The sequence below is a fragment of the Telopea speciosissima genome, chromosome 1, assembly GCF_018873765.1.
Source record: "Telopea speciosissima isolate NSW1024214 ecotype Mountain lineage chromosome 1, Tspe_v1, whole genome shotgun sequence".
NCBI lineage: Eukaryota > Viridiplantae > Streptophyta > Magnoliopsida > Proteales > Proteaceae > Telopea > Telopea speciosissima.
The window spans coordinates 56761734-56769366 of NC_057916.1; positions in this window are offsets into that span (position 1 = coordinate 56761734).

Below are 7633 nucleotides of genomic sequence, written 5' to 3' on the forward strand. Positions count from 1 at the left end.
CACTGCTTGCCTTGGGCGCAATATGTTGGATGAGATTTGTGGGAGCAACTTGCTCATGATCTGTGTTTATGTTATGCACAAAATCATCCCAATCCTGGTGAGAGTCACTATTGGTGAGATTGTGAGTGGGGACACTATTTTAGTTCCTATTCAGCAAGGGCAAATCTGGGAAAAGTTGAAAGATCTTGTGTATTACAACCATGCCATTATGGCAGTTAGTCTTGTTAGTTTAATTAGTTGATAGTTATGTTAGTTGATAAAAGTCATTAGAAATCTACAAGAAAACAAGATTAGTAATGTAATAATTAATAAGAAACTATAAATAGATCAAAGAAGAGCTTAGGCTGAGTTGTTCATTTCTCAGCAAAAGAAGCAAGGGAAGAGGAAGAAAGAGAGAAAAGAGAGAGAGGGTTTAGGCTGCATGTTGATGGAGATGATGAGTTTGAGTAGAAAATTGTAAGGAAACATCATTGGTAGAAGGAGTAGTCCTAATCCCTTTATAGATCAGTTGTTTTTCGAGCTCAAGTCACCTTGGGAACCGTGCTCTGCTGCATTTGTGTTGGTTGAACAAGCTTCAACTCCATTTGCTATCACAGCTTGTGTGGAGGTAAATGTCACACTATTTTACCATCTCAAGCATCATTCTAGTATAATTTAGGTGTGCATTGTCTTAGTGCATAAAATTCCATGGTTGCATGTGTGAGTCTTGAGCTCCTACGGTCAAAAGGTCTGGGTTATGTGAAGTCTTCTCCAACGATGAGACTAAGGGCTTAGTATGAGTTTCTATTTGACTTTTATGGGTGCGATTGTGTGAATCACTCATGGAAGTGATGCATATGAAAGGGCCACTTCATGTGCATTTGGTTGCAATTTGAGTTTGAGGGCTAGAGATCACGCCTTTCCCCAAGAATCTGGTGAAATCCACAGCTAAGAAAAGACCTGGGCCCGTATCGGCGAGTCCAAAAGCGCCACTAGGGATACCGGTGCTCACCGTTAGATTCTGGAGCTTTTAGTCTGTAGAGTTTAAACTTACAGTGGCTAGCGGACGACTTACCGGCGAGTCCGATAGGCCTACCGGCTATCTGGTAGGGGATCCAATGGCCTACCGGTGAGTCTGATAGAATACTGACGGATCCATTTGAGCTTTGATTGGCTCGTTATGCGTGTTTTGGCTCGAGGAAGCCAATGCGGTTGGAAGGAAGACTTCCTTCAAATGCTATAACTCATATTTGATTTACTTTGGCCATAGGTGACGTGAAGTGAACGGATTTCGAAAGCTTAAGAGGGAGAAGTCTCGACTTGAGATTTACAAATTGTGAGTGGGTTATACTTCCAAGATGATTCTTTCACTTGTGTGTTCTATGTAATGAATATATATATTATTGTGGAAGTACCTTTGTTGATTGTGATAGAATAATGATAAGCATGATATGATGATTGTTTATATAATTGTTTCATATGGCCGGGTGAAAGCGAATGCATGGCTAAAATATGAGAATAATTGAACATGAGAACTTGTAAGGATTAAAATGGGATTTCGTTCACATGACGGATATTATGATATGAATGCGTGTTTGTAATGAATGCTTTGATTTTTGAATACCTCATTCAGCGGGGGAAATTATGGGGTGAGAGAGAAAGTGATGTTTTGTTGGATACCTCACTTGGCGGGGGAAGTTATAGGGTGAGATGAAACTTAGAATAGCTCACTCAGTGGGGGAAATTATGGGGTGAGATGAAAGATAGAATGGAAGATAAAATGGAAGCATAGAAATATGAAGACCACCTATGTTATACCCGCACCCAAAATACACCCTAATTGTTCGGGTTGAATTGAATTTTCATTGGTAGGTATGGTGACGCTGGCAACAGTCGACACCTGAGACCTTGGACCGTGGCAGTCAAGGGGGGAAAGCTTGATCGAAGAATGGAATTTCACCTTGATGGTCAATGACACCAACTAAGGGTGAACTTTTAACCCTAGATGTTATGTATACCTACCCCCTTAAAGCCCTTGAAGTGTGGGCCAAAGCTCGGAGTCAAACATAGAGTGAAAAGCCATCTCTAGGGTTGGATGAAAGGGCGGATGCAAGATTGCTATTGCATCCGGCCTTGTATCCGATGGTACTGTTGAGCCTCTAGTGGGTAAATTTTCGCATGGGGTACACTTGCCCCGTGTCTTGGACATTGCATTAGTATTCCCGGGCATGGTGAACCCCATCCCCATCCTTCCATATCATGTGGGGTCAAGGAGGTGGGCCCACATTGCCCAACTTGAGTTTAAATAGGTTTTAGGACTTAAAGTTGTCAACCAAATGGGCCTTAAGGCCAAGAAGAAGAAGAAGATGGGGTGGGCTCTTTAGCTCTTCCGCATTTCTCCAAAGACCAAGAAGATGGGGTGGGTTCTTTAGCTCTTCTTCATTTCTCCAAAGACCAAATCATGGAAAGGGGAAAGAAGAGAAAAGAAGAAAAGGAAAGGAAGAAGGAGAAGAAGAAAAGGAAAGAAAGGAAGAGGAGAAGGAAGGAGGTTAAGTGGGCTCACCTAGCCTTGGTTCTTGCTTCCCCATTGATGGTGAGTGATCTTTCCAACTCTCCCTCTTCATTTCTTTAATTGTTAGCTTAGGGTTTTGGATTTTGGGGTTGAAAATGGCCTTGGGTTCCACTTGGGACTCAATACCCTTGTGTGGGACTTGATTTTGGTCCCTTAGGGTGCCATTGTATAGCATTGCTCTTCTCTTTGAGGTGCCATTCAACCAACAACCTAGGTTTTTGACCCAAAAACCCAAGTTTGGGTTGGATAATCAATCGGGTATGGACCATAGATGCCTTGATTCATTGTGCCATTAGGGTTCATAGGACCCTAATGAACCTTAGAAACCATCCCTACAAGGCCTTAGAGCAATTAAGGGCCTTAGGGATCGATTTGGTTGAGTATTGGGGAAGAAAATCGTGTTTTGGATGTAGTCAGATGCAAGGCTGGATGCAACATTCTGCGTGAAACCGCACTTGCATCCAGTCCTACTTGGAATTGCTAAGCTCTGAACCTTTGCTCACTTTTTTGACAATAACTTTGTCTATACATATCGTATCGATGCGATTCAAGTTAAGTTGTAAATTAGACTTAAAGGGATTCATTTCCTATGAGGGAACCTTGGACCCAATCAATGAGAAAGGCCCTCTATAGTGGGCCCAAATCTGACTGATTTATTTGGATAGCAACTTTAGAATTTAAGTTATACCCCAGTGACCTCGCTTACTTCGTGGCTGTTTGTGTAGACCTGTTAAAGGTTTAATGAGGGTTATGTACAATCTAAATTACCCTCTAAATATACTAATTAGATGACCTACTGTGGTGCTAAGGTCTACCCTTGATGCCTTTAAACCCCTCTTCGCCTCCTTGGTTTTGTGTTGAGAATTCTTGAACTGGAAGTTTGACCTAGGGTTCCACTTGGAACCCAAGGATCTGTTTTATGCTTTTAGGAAAATCTATGGTGAGTTAATACTCATCCTTAAAAACCCCATGGACCTCTCCCCTAACCCCATTTGGAATGCCTAAGCTTCAAAGGCCTCAAACCTTAGTTTGGATCAATTATGTGACCTAACTTTTAATTGATAAACCTGCCCCAATTTGAGTGAAACCTTGCTTATAGATCAGGAGCCTAAGGTTACACACACCAATACTCTGTGGTGTATCAACCCAGTGGTTGAATTCAGTGAGGTGCCACCACTGATGACATTCAACATACCTGCAAGGAGGAGGATCCCATCACCATGCAACTGCTCCACGCATCATCAGATGTACAACTCCAGGTAATACCTCATTGTTACATTCCTCGGGGTCATGCCCAAATTCATACTTGTAATGGCTTAGTAGACATGTGGGGGAAGGTGCCCATATGAAGGCCTTGGTCTTTGGAATGAATTCAAGCTAAAACAACAAAGCAAAAATTTCACTCCAAACTTGTGGGAGTCCAGTGTCTTGCATTGGGGATCCCCTCACCACATTCCCAATGACTTGTAGAAACCATTCCCCAGCTATGAGACCATGTGGGACCCACCTACCCATCCTTACACATAGAAAACTAAGAAAAGAATTGGGTTTTCCTAAAACAGCCCCTAGCCAAATAGACCTTAAGGGAGCCAAGTCTATATAAACCCAACCCATTTTAGAAAGGCTCATACTGTTCAAAACATACAAGGGAGAGGAAATAAAGAAAGAGAGAAAGAAGAGAAGGAAGGAGAAGAAGAAGGAAAGAAGAGAGAAGGGAGCTTGGGCCTTAATCATTTATGAAATTCTTGAAGGTATACCTCTCTTATGAATCGATCCTAACCCCTACCATGTCCTCCAATTCTAGTTCTTGAGAGGAATTCCATAAATGAACCATTGCTAGATCATCCACCATGTTTTCCTTGCTTGTTTACTCTAGGTTTTATGCTTAGGATCATGATTCATCACATGCATGCTTTGAATTCTATGTTCTTACTCTTCATCTACATCCATACAAACACAGAACTGCACAGACATCAGTTCCAGCCATGAATATGGCTTATTATTATGCCAAACCATGTACATAGAGCATGAATTGTAGGATAGGACCATGGATCCTCACATGTATGTTATATTGCCTACTCTATTGCATAGGATTAGTACTGTAAAGGGCTAAAGTAACTAATATCACAATGATTATATGATTAAGAATGCTAGGAAACAGATTATAGGCTTACAGAGAATGAACAATGGTTGCTTTAATCAAAACCATTACCCATAATGGGAAACCAGGATTGGAACCATGTAATCCCATCACAGGGACCTACATATATCCATTACTAACCACTGAGCACCATCCCAAGTCAAATTGGGAGCAATTCTACAAAGAAATCCCTGTGGATATTAAAAAACTCTGTGTTGTACAGGCACTAGACGTTCCACTCTGGACATTCCACACGTCCAGTGGAAGGTCCAGTGATGGTTTTTAAGGCTAGGCTCTAACCCAAATCCCAAGAGACTTAGATTAATGCCCCTAATGGCCATTGGGACCAAAACCCAAAAAAATTCCCTCGCCCTTGCAGCCTTGCTGCAGTCCATGCTCTTGGGAAACCCAAGTACCATGATCCAAGATGGGACCAAACTATGGACCAGCCATGGGGGAGACCATTGCAACTACACCTAAATGCTACTAGTGTATTGTGAGGATCCATTTTGGCGTGTTCCACGTGGAGGGTAAGTTGTGGACTAGCCATGGGGGAGACCATTGCAACTACACCTAAATGCTACTAGTGTATTGTGAGGATCCGTTCTGGCGTGTTCCACGCGGAGGGTAAGTTGCTCCTCGATTGGAGAGAGAAGGAAAGCATCTTCTCAGGGGTCAATGATTATCAAGATTTATCAGGGGATGGGGGTCATACAATAATTCAAAATGGAGTCGCCACCTAGGATTAGGGCCTAGGATCCATTGGTGTAGCCCTAGGAAGGGCTACGAGACTTTAGTTGGTCTGGTCAAAGATTCGGGGTAAGTGGTCGGGTTACGAGAGTGGGAAGGTGTTAGGCACCCACTTTGCTCGGATAAACTGGTCTTTCTACTAGATGCTTATTTTCGAATATACTCCCTTTATGAATGTCCTAGACCAACATGCAAGGCTACAATGATGCGCAAACTGCTTGAATGAAATTAAACTAATTTACACTAACTACTGTACACCATACGATAATATTTGAAAGTCTACATTGTGTCGGAATCAAAGTTAACGTAGGAAATGTATACCTATACGCTTTAAACCAATGCTATTATGCATGACAGACGGTGTCCCCCAACTCAGGTGGAGGCAAAAGACTGTCTTTGTCCCTCTGTGGGATAGAGTAATAGCTTACTGGTCTAGGATCTTAAGATCTCGGACAGAATAATGGCATTGTAAGGTTTCAAAAAATCGGATGCTTGAATGTTGGGCAGAGTGGCTAGGCCATGGGAGATTCCCAGGACTAGGACAAAAAGTGGTCGAAGAAGCGGGATTTGGATAACCCAAGCTTCGGACAAGGAAACATGGCCTGAAGGCTCAAAATTGAATTGGGAAAGGGCCCTGAAACAAGAAAACTAGGAAAAATTGGAAAACTAGAGCTTTGGGGGTGCCCCCTCTCCCACAAACTTTGAATGTTGCAAATGAGGGGGTGAGGGGGCTATTTATAGGCAAAATTGGGTTCAACGGTGTCACGGTAGATGTGCGAGGCCGCACGGTGGGGCCGCGAAGAGTGGGAAAAAAGGGGAAAAAATGGATTCTGGGCACCCGCGGGGCCGCACAGTAAGGCCACAAAAAGTGGGAAAAAAAGGGAAAATGGAATCTGGGAACCCGCGAGGCTGCCTGGCAGGGCCACAGAAAGTGGGAAAAAGGGGAAAAATGGAATCCACGTGCCCGAGGGGCTGCTTGGTAAACCCGCAGAGCATGCACGGTAGGGCTGCCTGGTAGGGCCGAACAGGTCGCTACACTGTGTGGCAGGGCTGCCTGGTGGGGCCATGAGGCTTCATGCGGTGCTGCCCTGTAGGGCTGTGCAGTGCACGATACTGCCTTGTGGGGCCGCGTAAAGCATGTAGGGCCATAGTTACGATGCTGCCTTACGGGACCGCATAGACTTTGGTCTTCCTGATGGGGTTGTGCCTTGTCCGTGGGGTTATCGTGCATACGGTGTACGCTTTACAGGGTGAACGGGGATGGTTTTGGGTTATGTAGCATTGAAGGGTTGGTTTTTAGGGACATTGCCAGTCATTTGCGTTCGATTGTCGTCATCCCTGGGGGGTGACAAGATTCAGCGTCTACATGTATAAAACTAGAAAATCCTAAGAAACTCCTTTTTGTTGTCGCATTTTCCTCTTTGGACGTTCCAAAGGTCCAATGGATCATCCAGAGTTGTTGTCAACACTGCTTTGAATCTGAACTTTATTCCAACCTAGACCTAAGGTAAACCTAAGACTCGTAACCACTTTGATAAAAAATTAACATGTGTTAATGTAGACACTGAATTTTGTCACCCCCCGACGATGATCACAAAAAGACACGGACAAACATCGGTATCTCTCTCAAGAAGGACTCTTGTCCCTACATTTGAACTAAATCAGCCTAACATCCCTAAAATGACTTATCAGACCCTTTTACTAAACGCTAAAGGAGGTACTACTCACCCTCCCCCACCACGGCGGTCAGAAGGGAGCCAAAAACCCAAAAAATAAGGAAAAGTGGTATTGCGTCCCCACGGCACCGTGGGCTCCTTCCCATAGCACCGTGGGGACGTGTACTTGATTTCTACGATGCCATGAAGGGGTGTGACATCAGCCTGCTGACGTCACCCACGGCATCGTGGACATCTCCATGGCACGGTGGAGGGCTTATCAGACCAAGGGTGAGGGTCCCCCCTCCCTATAAATAGGAGGGTCCCCCTCCCTCATTTCTCAAGCTTTTCTCGGGTAAAGAGACCCTCCAGGGCTTGTTTTGCCTCCTTTTCGCCCTCTATTCCTCCATCTTTCCCTCATGAGTATGTGAGTGAGTGGAGTTCTTCAATGTGGGTAGATCCTTCGGTTATCCATCCAAGCATAGAGCAATTCTACTCTTGGGTATTGTTATCCCATCAGTATATGGATAACGAAAA